At 40.9% G+C, this 19,113-nt stretch overlaps 1 pseudogene; it reads right to left on the minus strand.

The window, feature by feature from the left end:
- Positions 1-19,113, minus strand: part of LOC142038052 (protein ELYS-like) — a 46,724-nt pseudogene that overhangs the window by 8,461 nt on the left and 19,150 nt on the right.

Consider the following 19,113-nt stretch of genomic DNA (forward strand, 5'->3'; position numbering starts at 1 on the left):
AGAGGACTGAAATTGTACAGAACTGTTTGTACCATAGTCCGGCAATGACAAACTTTCTTCATAAGGTTATTCTTTAATGATTAGGACCTTATCATTGTTTTTAAGGAAAAGCACCCTTGATTTCTTGTCCAAACACAGGGCAGCTAAAAGCAGACAGGCAAATGTTTTGACCTATCTTACTAGAAACACTCAGACCTGGAGAACCCCTTTTACCCATGTACACGGAGTCCCTGTCTGGGCACTGCTCTTATTGAAAAAGAAAAGGAGCTGAGGAGCTTCAGGAGCAGCAGTCACTCTCCAGGATCCTCCGGAATCATCTCAGGCTTAGGACTGAATCAGGCTGCATATGATGCACTGATACCGGAGTACACGCTCCCCGCTACAAACTGTTTCGAGACCTCGGACGCAGAACTCCCGACACTTGCATACCTCTCCCAGGAATAGCAAACTTTTGTTCTAAGGAGCTGAGCGGACTGAGCTCTGTTTGTCCAATCCTGACTGTAGCTGTGTTTACACATCTTCTCCCTGTTCCTGCACCACTGTCATTCCCAGCTCTTCATCACTGCTCACCACCTAGTGAGCTACATCTCTTCTAATCTGCCAGCAGACCTGCTCATATGAACACATCTTCAGCAGCTGCACTGGCTTGAATGAGTTGAATTGAGCTGAATTACCAAAGACCAGCTGAAATAGGTTTGGAAAAGGCTGCAGAAGCTGTTGAGCCAGCAAAAGGAGCAAACATGGCTGTAATGAGAAGCAGATACACAAGCAGACTCACTTCCCAAAGAAAACTACTTAACTGAGCACTAACGAGGGGGGTAAAAAAACAAAACAACAAAAAATTACCTATCTAGTCAAAGCACGCCATAGGCTAAACGTGCTGTAAAAAAACCTGCAGCCTACAGAAGTCCCCCTAAAACAGAACCAGAAGCCTAAGTTTTCAGCTTGTACCCCTCTCAAAACTCCCACAAGTCGCTGCTGCCTCTCCGCTGCAATTACACACAAGAAATGCCAGCCAAAAGCAGTATACATGCAGAATGTCCACGAGACCTAAAAAAGGGCTCAAAACACAGTGGCAATTTTAAAAGCCTAGGACAAGGAAGTGCCTCGGACATTTGTGAATGCTCATCATGGACTGTTGCACCCGTCAGTAATTTAGCCTTTTGAAGACATTTGAAAAATGCAGAAGCTTAGGTTATCATAGCAGGAAACACACCAGCTGCTTTTCTCAGTTCTGATGAATCTGGTTGTCCCATCGGGAAGGGTTTCTCTTCAACTATTTCACTGTCTTCCTCCTTCTCCAGTTCTTCAAAATCGGCAGTTTCTTCAGCGGAAGAATTAGCTGGATTAGCAGCTATAAAGATGACTTCATCTTCAAAATCGCCAGGTGATTTTGCATCATGATACTCCAAAGCAGCTTGGTCTGACCTGGCAGAGAAGTTACTGTTTTCTTTGCTGACATCCGTTTTCTCCAAACCGGCTCGAGACTCTTCCACTTCAGCACCACCTTCCTCGGGATTGCTCAGAGGAAACAGAGCTGGTTTATCTCTACTTTCCGACCAAGCATCCTCCACCACTCCGTGATGATGCTCAGATGAAACTCCAGATGGTGCTTTGTTATCTTCCGTTACCTTTATTTTTTAAAAAGAAAGTTCACAATCAAGATCACACATATGCTTTTTGTCAAAGCAAGACAAAAAAAAAGAACAAATATATACCGATATTTGTCAGTTTTGCAAGTGTCGCCTTAAGCAAGGCGCTACAAAATTAGTTCTCATGCTAGCACTATCTTAGCTTTTAAAGCAGAGTGTAAAAACCAATCCCACTGTTGACTGCTTATTGAGTTTCCACAACCTTGGAGAATTAAGATGAAGTGGGCTTTGTAAGTGCTTGCTTACCCTGTCATCTCAAGGCTGTTCATTGGGTTCACTACTGTGTTTTCAAGAAGAGGGAGCTTTGCATACCTAAAATCATAACTCCAAGATTTCTCTTTTTTTATGCTTGCCTTTTCAGCTTGTATGCACTACTAACATATTTTAGCGTTCACTATGCCTGTGGCGTGGAACAAGTAAATTAATCCGGCCACACTGCACTATTACTAAGAACTTCCTACAGGAGAGAGAGCCTCTTCTTACAGTTGAGTAGCTCTTTATAACAGGCAATAACAGGTACGATAAAAACAGGTTAAGACAATTTGTTAGTACAGGTACGGAAAGCTCCTCCAGGTAGATACTAGCTTTGGAACATTATTTTGGCAACTGCATGACGAGCTGAATCAGGGAAGCCACCTGACAGAACAAAAGGAGGAGCAGAAGGGGGCAACTTCCAGGTGGACAGACTTCATTTGACAACTACACAAATGCTATCGCTGGTGCAAGGCAAGAAGCAAAACCAAGAACTTTAGGGCTAGAGAAGAGACAGCCATACAGCTCTCTTCATCGGCAGTCTATTTTTACCATAGCTTAAGGAAACCCAGGCCTTGCAAAAAGAGAGACTGAGAGTAAATGCAGCTCATGACTTTTGTTGCTTTCAGAGGTGTTTCATTCACAAAGCTTAACGAACCCAAACAACTGACTCAATCTGTATTCCTTACCCTCCTGCCATACCACCATTTCAAAAGGTATAGCGGGAAGCTGCACACATGCAATTTGGAACAATCACAGCGCCTAGTGATGCTGGAGTAAAAACCACCAAGGTGGCTGGTATTTGTTAAGAATATGTTCCTGCAGGCAGGTGATGTTACAGAAGGTCTAACATAACCTTTTTGGACCAAATTCAAGTCTGCCGTTCTGATTTGCTATTCCAGTTCTCAATATAAGGAGTATTGGAAAACTTGAAAAAAACTAAATCAAATCACAGTCTGTAAAGCCTTTAACTATAAAGATCACTAACTACAGGCCAGCTTACCCCAACAGTCCATTTTGCATTCAAGTTCTCTTCCCTGAAAGATACTCTACGCTCCTTTGCTCGTAGAGGAGGAGGTAGAGATCGTCCTGGAGATGCAGAAGGAGTTGCTAGGGGTGTAGTGCGAAGGCTGGATCTGAGAATAGACCAAGGAGTAAACACAGGAAAACCAGAAGCAGCTGTGGCCAAAACTTTTGTTACTGTTGATAACGGCTTTGGTCTTGCGACTGTAAAGCAAGAGGGGAAAAAATATCAGCCTTGTGTGATCAAAGTCGTGGTCAGTTGTCCATTGTATTTCCCTCCTCTAAAGAATTACCTTCTCTTGAGACCGATGAAGGCAAGTGGTAAGGCTTGGCTCTCTCTCTGGCCAGCTTCCTTTGAACTCTAGGAAGGATCTTGCCACATTGGTGCAATGTAGAATTCCTGGCAACTGCTCTCTCTCTCAAGCCAGGCTCACGATCATTCTGATGAACAAAAAGCATAAAGCAAGAAGGTAACTGATTACAAGAAGTTCACTGCACACAACTAAAGTATTAGTTCAAATTAAACCGAGTTTGTACCAGCAGAGAGGACAAAGTTTAGCCTCTGCACTGCTGTTTTTTCCAAAGGGACAAAAAACTTAATGGTATAAAAACCATGCATTTTATGTTTCTTATGAATCTACTGGCTTCTTTCTTCTTTTTTTTTTTAATTAATGCAACATAAAATGTTAGCGTTCAAATTAACTTCCTGAAGAAACAAGGATATGGCATCTTCTTGTCACAAGCATCAATACGTAGAATCCCTGCAAAAAGCCATCACTGAATTTGACAGAGACTGACATCGCTTAACTGGCATCACTTACGTTGTCATTCCCTTAAGTGGATTAAGAAACTGAAGCATATACATTCTTGCTTGTCGGTATGCAAGTCAAACTCCACAGAGCTATCGAGCACTTAGACAATGAGATGGTTAAGCTACAAATTGCATCTCTAAGGATCTATGTGTACTCAGAAGTCCAATTTTTAACTTACACTCGTTTTTATTGCATGGAACAAAGTATTTCACAAAGCTATGGGACAATGTGCGTACGGCAGTTAACTTAGAACTAAACTTTCCCTCTTCAAGACTGTTCCCAACGTCCTGCTTCCAAAAGGATTCTACGTCCAATAACCACACGCATGCGGAAAATATTCCACAGTCTGAATCCAACAGGGTTTGTGTTAAATACTTTGGTGGTTTCATGTTAAACAAAGCTTACAGGCTTTTGCTTCGGTTGGTTGATCCTGTTTTCTAAAACACAAACCTTAACCACAAGAGGTGTCTCCAGTAAATTCAGCTCCGATGCTCTTGAAAAATTCTTTTGTGAGATGGAACCAAGCATATTTGATTTCAATGGGCTGGATGCCATGAATGAAGTAGAAGCGCTGCATGGTGACTGCCAGCTACCACCCTGTGCTGCAGAACTTGAAGGAACAGGACGAACCACCAAATCCGGCAATCTGTGAAGATACACAATTGAAAATATGAACATAAATAAATACATGAAATAAAATCTTGAGCTGCACTCAAGACATCTGAGATGATACATAACAAAAACATTCAATGAACAAGAAATACAGGTGAACCCGCACTGCTGGGCTGATGGATCAGGCCCATGAACAAGTTACAGGCCTTCTCTTGTTTTTTCATGATTTCGTGACATGTCACACTTAATTTCCTAAATCCCTGCCATCTGAGGCAAGAGTAATGCAATTTTACATTGCACCAGTGATGTAATTCTCATGTCAGAAGAAAATTCCTCTGCATTTCAATGCTGGGGCCACTTCAAATTCTCCACTTAGTTGTGTCCCCAAGCCGACCTTTTCTTTAACAGGTACAAAGCTAAATTTTGTTAACGGGTGTCCCAACAAATGCGTCGGGCAACTCTGCATCAGGGAGAGGACGTGTTATGACTGGTGGTTCTGTAGCTCTAGGCCTAGAATTAAAAGGAAAATGTAACTGACTTGCACTCCCCTCAAGTCCAAACGTACCAGAATTCAAGTTTCACCTTGAATATACTACCTCTAGGAAAATCATCTGACAACTGCTAGCTTCTTTTTTGCTCTTTATAATTCTGCCTGGTTTTGAGTGAAAAAAAAAAGAAAAAGGCAGAAACGAAGCAGAAGCTGGGCACAAAGTGGTAAAAGATTGCTATTTGATCACACAATCAAGTCTACCAAAACCTGTACACCAATAGCTTGTTGGCAATCATGGGTTTCGTTTCAGCTACCTTAAATTCTGTAAACACTTTTACTGTAATGTAAATAGATGTATTCGCATAAATGAGACTATCATAGCAGAAGAACTCTCGCTCCAAGTATTACTTAAGATGAATCGATTCTTAAATGTTATATCTTGTAGGTGCAAAAAAAGCCAAAGAAAGCTTTATTCAGGTGCCCCTTCCCTCCAAAACACTAACATAATTCAAGTGGATTTCTCTCTCTCTCCCTCTCTCCAAACACGCAGCTCAAGACTAAACTTTGTTAAAAGGCTGCTTACCTCTCACGGCATGAGCAACTGGTTTCCTGCTCATTTCCTACCCCTACTTCTCCAATTTTGGACAATACATTACTGATGAACGTTGCTCTTGTACGCACATTTCCTGCATTTGCTTGTTTTGTTACTGTTGATAACGGCTTTTGTCTTGCGCCTGTAAAGCAAGAGGGGAAAACATATCAGCCTTGTGTGATCAAAGTCGTGGTCAGTTGTCCATTGTATTTCCCTCCTCTAAAGAATTACCTTCTCTTGAGACCGATGAAGGCAAGTGGTAAGGCTTGGCTCTCTCTCTGGCCAGCTTCCTTTGAACTCTAGGAAGGATCTTGCCACATTGGTGCAATGTAGAATTCCTGGCAACTGCTCTCTCTCTCAAGCCAGGCTCACGATCATTCTGATGAACAAAAAGCATAAAGCAAGAAGGTAACTGATTACAAGAAGTTCACTGCACACAACTAAAGTATTAGTTCAAATTAAACCGAGTTTGTACCAGCAGAGAGGACAAAGTTTAGCCTCTGCACTGCTGTTTTTTCCAAAGGGACAAAAAACTTAATGGTATAAAAACCATGCATTTTATGTTTCTTATGAATCTACTGGCTTCTTTCTTCTTTTTTTTTTTAATTAATGCAACATAAAATGTTAGCGTTCAAATTAACTTCCTGAAGAAACAAGGATATGGCATCTTCTTGTCACAAGCATCAATACGTAGAATCCCTGCAAAAAGCCATCACTGAATTTGACAGAGACTGACATCGCTTAACTGGCATCACTTACGTTGTCATTCCCTTAAGTGGATTAAGAAACTGAAGCATATACATTCTTGCTTGTCGGTATGCAAGTCAAACTCCACAGAGCTATCGAGCACTTAGACAATGAGATGGTTAAGCTACAAATTGCATCTCTAAGGATCTATGTGTACTCAGAAGTCCAATTTTTAACTTACACTCGTTTTTATTGCATGGAACAAAGTATTTCACAAAGCTATGGGACAATGTGCGTACGGCAGTTAACTTAGAACTAAACTTTCCCTCTTCAAGACTGTTCCCAACGTCCTGCATCCAAAAGGATTCTACGTCCAATAACCACACGCATGCGGGAAATATTCCACAGTCTGAATCGAACAGGGTTTGTGTTAAATACTTTGGTGGTTTCATGTTAAACAAAGCTTACAGGCTTTTGCTTCGGTTGGTTGATCCTGTTTTCTAAAACACAAACCTTAACCACAAGAGGTGTCTCCAGTAAATTCAGCTCCGATGCTCTTGAAAAATTCTTTTGTGAGATGGAACCAAGCATATTTGATTTCAATGGGCTGGATGCCATGAATGAAGTAGAAGCGCTGCATGGTGACTGCCAGCTACCACCCTGTGCTGCAGAACTTGAAGGAACAGGACGAACCACCAAATCCGGCAATCTGTGAAGATACACAATTGAAAATATGAACATAAATAAATACATGAAATAAAATCTTGAGCTGCACTCAAGACATCTGAGATGATACATAACAAAAACATTCAATGAACAAGAAATACAGGTGAACCCGCACTGCTGGGCTGATGGATCAGGCCCATGAACAAGTTACAGGCCTTCTCTTGTTTTTTCATGATTTCGTGACATGTCACACTTAATTTCCTAAATCCCTGCCATCTGAGGCAAGAGTAATGCAATTTTACGTTGCACCAGTGATGTAATTCTCATGTCAGAAGAAAATTCCTCTGCATTTCAATGCTGGGGCCACTTCAAATTCTCCACTTAGTTGTGTCCCCAAGCCGACCTTTTCTTTAACAGGTACAAAGCTAAATTTTGTTAACGGGTGTCCCAACAAATGCGTCGGGCAACTCTGCATCAGGGAGAGGACGTGTTATGACTGGTGGTTCTGTAGCTCTAGGCCTAGAATTAAAAGGAAAATGTAACTGACTTGCACTCCCCTCAAGTCCAAACGTACCAGAATTCAAGTTTCACCTTGAATATACTACCTCTAGGAAAATCATCTGACAACTGCTAGCTTCTTTTTTGCTCTTTATAATTCTGCCTGGTTTTGAGTGAAAAAAAAAAGAAAAAGGCAGAAACGAAGCAGAAGCTGGGCACAAAGTGGTAAAAGATTGCTATTTGATCACACAATCAAGTCTACCAAAACCTGTACACCAATAGCTTGTTGGCAATCATGGGTTTCGTTTCAGCTACCTTAAATTCTGTAAACACTTTTACTGTAATGTAAATAGATGTATTCGCATAAATGAGACTATCATAGCAGAAGAACTCTCGCTCCAAGTATTACTTAAGATGAATCGATTCTTAAATGTTATATCTTGTAGGTGCAAAAAAAGCCAAAGAAAGCTTTATTCAGGTGCCCCTTCCCTCCAAAACACTAACATAATTCAAGTGGATTTCTCTCTCTCTCCCTCTCTCCAAACACGCAGCTCAAGACTAAACTTTGTTAAAAGGCTGCTTACCTCTCACGGCATGAGCAACTGGTTTCCTGCTCATTTCCTACCCCTACTTCTCCAATTTTGGACAATACATTACTGATGAACGTTGCTCTTGTACGCACATTTCCTGCATTTGCTTGTTTTGTTACTGTTGATAACGGCTTTTGTCTTGCGCCTGTAAAGCAAGAGGGGAAAACATATCAGCCTTGTGTGATCAAAGTCGTGGTCAGTTGTCCATTGTATTTCCCTCCTCTAAAGAATTACCTTCTCTTGAGACCGATGAAGGCAAGTGGTAAGGCTTGGCTCTCTCTCTGGCCAGCTTCCTTTGAACTCTAGGAAGGATCTTGCCACATTGGTGCAATGTAGAATTCCTGGCAACTGCTCTCTCTCTCAAGCCAGGCTCACGATCATTCTGATGAACAAAAAGCATAAAGCAAGAAGGTAACTGATTACAAGAAGTTCACTGCACACAACTATCTCTGCTATTTCTAATTAGTGAATACATTTCCTCCACAGATACTGTATAATACCGCCACTGCACAGAGGAGCAGCAAGTTCTACTCCTTGGCACACACCAATTCCACCTGGTAATTTCAGCAAAGGGCAAGGCAGACTAGGATAAGAACAGAACCTACAACTTCAAGTTGAAACAATTCTGGCACTCGGCAGAACCTCACTCTGATACGCTTGTTCTCACCTGCAATTTTCAAATGGCTTACGAAATAGCAGGCTTTCCCTTGTTTTTCCTGAAACACCAATGTCCGAGATGACTGAATATTCAGGGCAACTGCAAATTACAGTGGACGCAATGATGTGAATATTAAAACAAGTAAGAAAAGGCTACCTACACACACCTTCTGGCCAAATGAAAGTTTTCAAATGCAGGACCTAAACCTTCCAAGACCACCTTATAAGTGCGATCCACTGGAAAACTATGGTTCCGGAACACAGAAAATGTATCACAGATTCATAACAGAAGTTCGCAAAATGCAAAATTTAATCTGGCTGTTTTGAGAAACAGAAGTTAGATAAGAATTTCTGTCATCAAAGGGGTAAAACAGAAGTTGTGGAGTCGCAGAGCTCATGCTATAACTGGAGGAAATAAAAAGAAAACCAAACCAGCACACAGATTTTACCTGTGCATTGGCATCCAGACTGCTCTCAGCTAGAAAAATAAAGTTGTGTGCAAGATTCAAGAGGTGACATACAACATACTCTTCATGCCACAGAAAGGAGTGACACAAACAGCGTTCGGCAATCTAAACCATTATTCCTTAGATGCAAACAAACTATTTTAAGTGGAGTCAACAATGGTCTGCAACACTTAGTTTATAACTTCACGCAGTAGCTTTGGAGTAGTGAAATATTTTGTTCAACTTTTAGGTTCAGCTGGAACGGAAAGTGTAGAAACTTATTCCTAGTATTTCAAAGAATGGTATAAAAACCAAAGCGTTGATTTTTATTTTATTTACTACCAAAAATGGTTAGTAACACCTAACAGAAACCTGCACACTTGACAGAACTTTCACGCTTACCGTAAGATTAACGTTCATTGAACGATTCGACTGCAGCGCTGGGATATAGTTGGCACGCTGCACATGGTGGTCTAAAGGAAATCTAAGATTCCGGACAGCAGCATCGCTCTGTAAAATCTTCTCCAAACACTCCTATGAGAAATAACACATTTCAAAAATCTGTTATGATTCTGCCTCTTCTCTTTTCAAAGAGACCATTAAGATTTTTTTCGTGTCCACACTTACTTGTTCAGTGCCTGTGAAAGGTAGCTTCAGTAAGTCTTCCATTAGTCCCATCTCCTGACAGATTTCATACACGTGTTTTAACAGCTCTTTGATGTTTAACCTGGTGGCATGTTGCTGCAACAGACCCCAAGCCTCCACCACGCACCTGTAATTCAATTTTTTGAGATGTAAAGGAATATTAATAGTATCACCAAAAAGATGCCCCCAAACGACTGTATTCAGAGTTTAAAGGGAATTTAGGGCATGGTGATTCGCATTAGTTGTTCTCCACCTTTCACAATATTGGAATGCCAAAACGGTGGGATAGGTTTCTTTACCTATTGGACAACAACACCGTGAGGAAAAGCCGCACTTCACTGCTGCTTGACATTGCTGGCTTCATCATCTGTATGTATCTGAGGGCTCGCCTACGCTCTCCTTGGCACATCAGGGATTGAATAATTCTCCTGTGCTGCCATGACACAGTTTTGATTGTGGCTGGATGAAAGAGCAGGGCCAGTGAATTCTGTAGAGGTTAGAGGTCAGGTGTATTATCATATGCACGTGCACGCACGCCACAAGAACATTCAAAAGTATCTTAAGTAAGGGTGGACGTGTGTCAAATAAACTTAGATGACTAACTACTGTAGATAAAAATTCTCAAGTATTTGCAAAAAAAATAATCCAGTTAGCCATACAGAACAAAGCGAGTGTTTTAAAAGGAGTAATTCACACTTTTCCAGAGTAACCAAATCTCTGTGTACAAACACCACTTTCTATAAATACATTACTAAATAATAAGCTATTCTCCCAGACAAACAGATATATTAACTTTGTGACAGGCAAAGAACAACCTTCAGCATCAGAAAGAACATGAATTAGGTTGAACAGTCACTTCTGCAGTCTTCTGCCTCAAACCTTGCTGCTATGATCATAGTTTTAATATTTAAAGTACCTAAAACACTGTCTTTGAGAAAGCGCTCCATCGGTCTGCTGGAAGCAACCTAAATGGATGGCTTTGAAAACTCAAGTATCAAGCATGATTAAAGTTGATTTCTTCTTTGTTTTAATCCATTTCCTGTCAAAGTGGCTAAAAGAGAATTTCAGATTATAACTTATTGCTAAAGATGTCGAAGCAGTATGACAAAAGGGCTTCTAATGTTGTAGCACCTGTTATTAGCTAAGCACCGATTTTTTAAAATCATTTTACAGATTACAGCTTTGGACTGTAAGGGATGTCTAACTGAACTGTAACGTACTTACTTCGTAATCATTGTGATCTAGAAGCCAAAAACCTTCAACAAGCTTAACAAGTCCCCAAGGGATAGCAAAGGCAGTTGGGAAGGAGTCGATTGAAGTCTCTGTTTTATTCGGAAAGGAACGCGTGATATCTAGCAGCAAGTAAATTGTCTGACATCAAGTATCTAGTTAAGGCTAATCAATTTGGAAGACCAAACACTTATCACATCACGTTTCGAAAAACACAGTGAAGTCAGGATATACAAGTGGTAGGAAGCAGAAAATACTGCCGTATTAGTCTTGCCATTTTGAGCTATTCTAACTTGAGGACGGTCAGGTCCTAACCACAAAACTGCATCTGAATAAATAGCCACAAAGAAATACTCTTTGATTTCTGTAAGGCATTCAGAAAGGTTAACTTTAGATACTTAAATACTTCCGTTGTTACAAACTCAGGCTCCCTCTTTAGTCACTGGAGCTACCAGTTGGACATTCAAAACACCTGAACATCCAATGCTTAATTATTAAAGCAAACAAATTCTACCGTTGGTTTTTTCCTCATTTCCAGAGTATATAGAACAATGTAAATTAAGGTGTCCTTACAAGACAACGTAGCACTGAATGATTGACACTGGATTTAAAACAGTATGCGGATCACTCATCGGTAGTGTCATTTTCTCTTTCTGACATCCGTTTTTAGGGACATATTCTAATAAGACAGCTCTGGGGTACAACCGTTTTTAAACCCCTTGCTCTCTAGGCTCCCCTCTCGGGTTAGGCAGCAAACAACAAAAAGTAATTCTGTATATTTCAGCAGCTTAAAAATTAAGTTTCTGCCCGATGACTTTTCTCTTCTCTCCCTTTCTTATTCGGTGTGCCTGCACTTCTAACAGAACAAAAGCAAGCACTGCTATCTGGGCTGGAAGACGGATGAATTGGGCAAAAATCAGGTACCGGTTAGAAATCCTTCTGCTCTCAAGCAGCACGTATTACTGCATCATCCTAGTAAGCAGCCATTTGCTACAGGTACGGGTGCTTTAAAAAATTAAACACTGTGCTAAGTTTTGAGAAAAACCAAGAGAGATTTTTATCTTTAACATTTCTCAGTAAACCTGTTTTCGCATGTCAGAAAAGACTTTGCAACAAAACATTAAAAAAAAAATCATAAAGAATCCACGGTACAAAGAAATAAAACAATGCTCCTGTCCACGCCTTCATTCTAAACTAAATGTTTTCACTTGCACTGTGTTGGAAGCATAAATTCAAAAACATTATTAAAGGCGCAGGTGACAAACATTTAAGAACATTTATGTGCATATGCTGAAGGTGTAGTAAAAATAACGAGAAAGGATACAATTGCATGTTTGTAGCTTTCTTCAATGCCTTCTAGCAAATAGAGATCCAGCAGTGCCTGAAAATGAAAAATCAAAAGTTTTTTAAAAACTCCTGTCTTTCATGAATCATGGGCTTTTGGGTGGGGCTTTGGGGGGTTCGTTGCTGTTTTCAGGGAACGTAACACTCACGTGTAAACTAGCAGGTGGGTATTTCCCAGTTCCTCCTTCATCTCTCCGCCACAACTTCTCAACTTGGTCTCCTAACTGGGAAACCATTCCATCAATCATCAAGCAGTCAGAATCCCATTTTCCTCTGGAACAAAAGGTAGCAAGGATTTGGAGAGTCAAACACTAATTCCAGCCTCTCAGTGTAACAGATCTCCTCCAGTCAAACCAAACAGAAAAAAGCTCCCACGAGGCAAAGAAAGTGACAAACACACAAAGGCATGATTATGACTTGAAACGCACATGAAAGAAACGTCCGAGTCAGGTGAAAGATGTTTGTTAGATCATACTGAATGATTCGAGGAGTTCCAAACAGACATCCTGGAAAGCTCCCCTACTAAGGGACCTTTTCGTTTTCAGGTTCTCTCTTTTGCTGTCTTACTTGTAGTACAAAGGAAGTGTGAACAAAGTTTTTTATGTGCCAGAAATAACCACTCTCCTACTGTCTAACAGAGGAAACGGAACAGTATCAAAAGACCAGGACTATTCTTTAGCGCAAGTCTAATGCCTCCCGTTGGAGTGTCCCAATACACAGCTGTGAGAAGACAACACCGCGGAAAGTTCAGATTTTGTTCTCAGCAGCTCACTTTTGCTACTGAAAAAAAGTTGTTTTCAGAAAGCTGAGCATACAGGTGAAGCTTAGTGTCATCTTAAGCAGCATTTATGTTTCTGTGCACAGACCATTACAACCATGGATGGGTGAAGCTTTAAAAATTGCTTTCTTCACAAGTCCATCACAATCTTTGGCTGACTGCGACACTACCCTTTAATTTCCCCATAATAAGAAGCAGAAAGAGCACACTGGAGGTTGTATGCTTCTAAGGGACATCTGAGCCGGTATGGAAGTTACTTGAGAAGTAAGCTAAGTAAGATGAACTTTAAAGTCAATAGCTACTACACCGCAGCTTGCACCTTAACTCATCTTGCAGCATCCTGTTCTTGTTTGCGGTGCCATAGCCTAAGCTTCTTTAGCTCTTTATTTAGTTTTCAGCACAATTTCCAAAGAAAAATCTATTATCGTCTAATCCAAGGCATATCACCTATATGCTAGTGAGCTAGCGCAGCAAAGAGAGTTCACGTTCAGCAAGTGACTTTTATCCAACAGCCAGTAGAGTGCTAGGTGTGCCAACTACATCGAACTCTGACTATCTCGTTAAATCACACAAATGTACTTGTGATTTAGGCCAATACAGTTATTACCCTTGCTCGCTAGTCAATAAACGAGATGAGGTTTGGTTTGGGTTTAAAACTGGCTTTCTTCTCTGTCCAAAACACCTGTTCTGTGAACACCGTGCTTTGCTGAACGGGAGATCGCTGACCCTCTCCTGAACACATGACCTTTTTCAGTAGTACCAAATGATACAGATTGGCCGCTGGATTAAGTACGCTACCAAGAAACGATGATGCCAACAAATGGTACTAAGCAGAGGTATACACAAATGTTGTAACACAGGAAAGTAACCTCCGTGTTCAAGAGAACGCATGCATCACTGAAGCGGAGAGGATTGCCGGCAACTGCATTAAGCAGAGCAAATACCAACTGTTGATAGCAAAGCCACTCACTCACTGCCACTTCTGATTTCGCAGTGGAAGTGTTCTCGAGTTCTCCTGTAAGGCTCACCTTGATAAACGCTCAAGTTTCTGTCGATGACCAGTGTAGTAGCTCTGAATCAGAGGGTAATTGTAGAAAGGTCTACCCAAACGCGCATCATCATCTACAGGCAATAAAGTAAAAGCAAGTTAAGGAAGCAATATCACATGTTGAAACTAAAACGTTTGACTAAAAAGACAGAAGATCATACGAGCTAAGCATCAAGAAGCACAGGCAAGCCTCCCACTTTGAAAGAAGCCAATCCTCTTTCTGCCTTTGCTAACGGAGCGGTGAGACACAAGACTCAACTCCTTCTTCTCTCAAGTGCCATTTCAAGTTTACAATTGAGGTAGCATTCAGAACACGTACTGTAAGCAGAAGCTCACTACAGAAAGGACAATTCTCAAAGGGAATGGTTTCTTAAACATGTCATGTGAGCATTTGTGAGACAATGAAGGCTGACAATAGACTTTATAATCCACCCAAATAAAGAAGTATTGCCGAGGTGTATTTTTTCCTCAGGCAATGAATAAAAAGTTCCAAACACGCAGGTAATGCCTTTGCTGTAAAAACAAGCATTCCAGGATTTGTTGTGTAATAGTAATTTGTTTCAAATCCCAAGTCTTGCAAGCTGTGGACACAAGCAACTCCTTCAAGTCAGAGGCTTATTGCTCTTTCTAAGGAACATCCAGGAAAGAAACTGCTTGCATTATTCTACACTAGGTATTTGAAAAAAACAGTAAAATCTCCATTTCACCAGCACAACTTCAGCACTGACAAAACATTTACAAAAACATGGCTAAGCATGTGTTCATCAGAATCACTTACTGGATAGTCTCCCTGTTACAAATGTATTACAGTTCATGCTTACCTAAACCCTCTGGAAGGAGACTGGATCGACAGAACCAGATGACCACTCGTGCATACAAAGAAAGTAGGCCAGTTACCACCTGCTTGTTTGTCAAGTCTGTAAAACCTGAAAAAAAGGCACGAGATGATTCTTGTTATCCAATTCCTTTCATTTTTACAAACCCCCTTTCATCATCCCAAATAGAAAGTATAAAAGTAACGTGGTAGACATCGCGGTCTTTGCATTTCTCACTCTGTGGCACCTTCTTATTTGAAGAAAAAAAACACATTCACCACCAAACCAAAAAAGCAACCCCTACAAAGAACCAGATTCACTAAAGCTTCAAAGAAAAAAAACCTAAAGCCGGAACTATTACATACACTCACGAATAAGACATTTGTTTTTCACGTAGCGGGGGATTTTTACCGTAGCAAAGGGATAGTCTTCTTTTCCCCTCAATATGCCAAGGACAAGTGATAACATAAAAAGCTACAGAAACTCAAGTAACTTACTTCACAAGTTACTCATTTGTGCTTCCTTTGTATTTTCTAGCAATTTGCAATACAACATTCGCATGCAATTATAAATTGCTAGCTAAGAATTAAAAGGAATCATTTGCAGCGCTACCACATCCGGTTGCTGGAATCTCCACCCAGCTGCTTACACAGCTTCTCGCTGAATGTAGCCTCCCCTACCCACTTGCATGAACTCCACAACCAACTGTTTCCCTGAAATCAATGCGTATTAAGTGGTAGTCCCAACTTCTCAGATTTCAGCCCCTTCTCCCAGCTAAATTTGGCTGTCTTCCAATCATCAAAACCAACAGAAGCTCATCTTTCCACACTTACAACTCAAGCATAATTCCAAATCTTAGTAAAACATACCAAAGATTTCATATATACGATTACAAACCTTTTTCAGTAAGCTCTTGTGCTTCTGTTAGAAAACAGGTTAAGACCGTGCTCAGGTTGCTCCAAAGCAACTGGCAGTGCTGAAGAGACTGTAATGTCTGCGGGTCAACAAAGTTGTGAGAGCCATCAAACAGCGGAACACCTTTTCAAGAATAAATATTACATCATTAGCCTTCAGAGCAATTTCAGAGCTTCAAAGTACGCTTAAAGAACCCCGTGCAGTACCATATACCGCCACGTTCCTGAATAAGCTCAATTAGAAAGAACCATTTTGTGTTGGCAGAATGACTACACTAGTACTCACATATTTGGTCAAACTCATCTTTTGCATAGATCACTTTCTTCCATGTCCACTCAAGAACAAACTGTAAATTAGCAGCAGAACTTGGCTGCGCTTTAAAAAAAGAAAACAAAAAAGAAATGAATCGACAATTGCAAACTAGAAAAATATATAACGTAAGAACAACGTAAGAAGTATTACCTTCAGATGCCCAATGTTTAATGCATCCAGTCAGAAGTTCTAAAGAACCTGTCTGGACGGCAGCTGACAATACCGCTTCTAACTGCTCCTCCTAAACGTAACCGACAAAATAAACTGAGAATCTTACATGCTTTCAATATCTGAACCAGTAACAGCAAGCGTTTGTTTCTAACTGTACACTCATTCAGACATCACACAGTCCACTAGTACACACGCAGCTAATTCCACATTCCTTTTCTTAACTCTAGCCACAGGCTGCACTGCTTGTTGGTCTGAGAAACACGTTAAACTTTCCCTCTAACATTTCAACTTACTGAAGGCTGATTCTAACCTTTATTTGCATGCCTCTGCAGTATAGTCTCAGTTTACCGAGTTCCAACTATTTCCGGTAACATCCTCTGCTAATACCCGTCATGCATTTTGCACGTAGAAGTTTGCCATCAGGAATGCGTGAAGGGGACAGAGCAAAGACAACGGTGCAACGCTTGCACGGAAACGGGGAAGCTAAGGGCAAGCAGCTTCCTAGACTCTGAAGACATGAAGCAGTTCAGACACCCAAAACTTTACCATTTTCTAAAATGACAGAAAAAGACGTGACACATTTAAATTCTAATAGGTTTAAATTGTAGGCTGCTCAAATACTGTATTATAATGCAGTGGTAATCCTTGAGAAGGATAATGCACAGCTATGCACAGACGTGCGATTATTAAGTAGCAGCTTATTTCAGCTGGTGGTGTGATTACTTCTTTCAGGTGAAATGACCCTTCACAAAATTTTACTTCTTTCTTTTTGTTTTTTTCTTTGTTTGTTTTTTTTTATGTGTTTTTTTTAAACACATTCAAAAGTAGCTTTCCCTTCTAGGCAAAATCATTACATTCAAAGCAATTTCTACACATTAGAATACACATATGATATGTCCATCTTTTTCTGAAAATGGGTTTCAGACAAGGAAACACACCAGATACTACTTACGGTGGCAAACAAAACTCCAAACCCAGCTTCTCGACCCTAATTCTGAAATTTGTCTTACTAACTTTCAAAAGAAATCCCTGCTCAAATGCATAACAAGTCTCTGAATGATATGGCCACAATTCAGCAAAGGTTATTAAAACACGTCTTGGTTGCCCAAGCTATTTCCAAACCGGAGCTGACATCAGAACATCCCATTTGAATGCAAGAGTCTACGCCAGGCTTGCAAAATAAGCAGTCTATGGGCTAGGGCAGCTTGCCAAGAAACTTCTTTTAGCTACCACACTGTGCAGAAGTGTTATTTGCCTTAACGCATTTCCACAAATCTGGTGAACAGTCCAGTAGACAGGAAGATGAGGGCAGCGAGAAGACCGCTCTCCCCTTCCTACTAATGGCTCCACTGTGTGACGACTAGCTAGCTAATCGTTTAGCTTAGATCCTGCCTGCGTGAAGAGGGGCTGTTCATCACAAAGGCTCCGTCTCTCATGAAACTCTTCAGATGAGAGAGAAAGGTTGGTGCACTGCAAGTGGAAAACCTGTGACGAGGCGGGGGGAGTCACTATGGTGGGACAAAGCAGAGAGAAGATAGTGGGTGTCAGGAGATAAAGGCGATTCAGGTGTTGCAGCAACAAGGGGGCAGGCTAAGCAGAGTAAATTGGGCTACGAGGCTACAGAGGTGAAGATCTGCTTTGAGAGGCTGCAGGAAAGCCTACTGATGAAGGGAAGATGAGGGGGAGCGGTGATGAAGTTGTCGGGCAGAGCTGACAAGAGTAATTGTTTACCACAGCCCAATTCCTTGGAAGCAAGCGATCACGTCTAGTGCAGCAAGCTGATGTTTGCAACAGCTCGCATCCGAGTGAGGCACCCCCATAGTCAGCTACTGCACTGAACATAATGCTTTGAGAAACCGATGGGGTGAAGGTTGTTGTGAGGGAAAGATGCTTTATGTTGCGCATGACCAGCACTGCCTGCACGCTTCCTTGTGCGTATCTGTGGCACGGAATTAAGAGATGGGTCTCTCAACGCAGATCTCTTAGTGCTGCCCCCACTCAAACTCGGTAGTTTGGATTGAAGAATACTATAACTTCTGCTAACTCAAGTCAACACCTGCATTTCAGTGCAACTTGCGAATAATAGGAAAATCAGATTATCATGTCTTGTAGCCTCTACAGCCCTCTCAGACGAGATGGATGTATTTCCCCCTTGATTCCCTGATACGCACTCACCTGACTCAAACTGGATGGCTGGACATCAACGCGTCTTGGAGACAGCAAGCCAGCTACAAGACACCTGTTGTAGCTATCGTGAATGGCTTCACTTATAGAAGGACCACATTTCTTTAAAAATTTCAAGGCCTGAAACATTAATCAAAAACTACGGATTAAGACAGCAGTATTATTCAGTCACTAAGGTTCTGAATAATCGCTAAGAGAAATAAAAAATATGTTCACTTAAATTGTTAGAAAGCTTGCATCAGTAAGCACTACTACGTAGAGTCTTAAAGACGGCAGCCAAACTAACCGCTACGGTTTATAAAAAATATCCTGTAAAACAAAAGGTCAGCCCTTGCAATGCTTAATTAAGTATTCTCTAGCTTCTCTGTCAATACACAGACCTTTTTTTACCCTGAACACTGACACAAAATGTATTCTATATAAGCTAAAGCTAGCACACAACTTTAAATCACGCTTTGGAAGACCCTTTCTGTGCTTGTTTGTGCAGAAGTTGATTTATGTTGGAAACACTTAGCGAGCTGAAATTTAATTCAGAATTATTTGTCACAAGCTGTGCAGTGGCTTGGAAGTTTTAATTCGGCCAAGTGCGGGAGAAAAAAAAAATAATCGTTTCTTCTCAAACAGTTAAGTAATATTTCATTTTCTCCATTCTGCCCTCCTTTTTCAAGTTAATCAGGCATCAAAACCCTAACTC

The sequence above is a fragment of the Buteo buteo genome, chromosome 12 (assembly GCF_964188355.1).
Source record: "Buteo buteo chromosome 12, bButBut1.hap1.1, whole genome shotgun sequence".
NCBI lineage: Eukaryota > Metazoa > Chordata > Aves > Accipitriformes > Accipitridae > Buteo > Buteo buteo.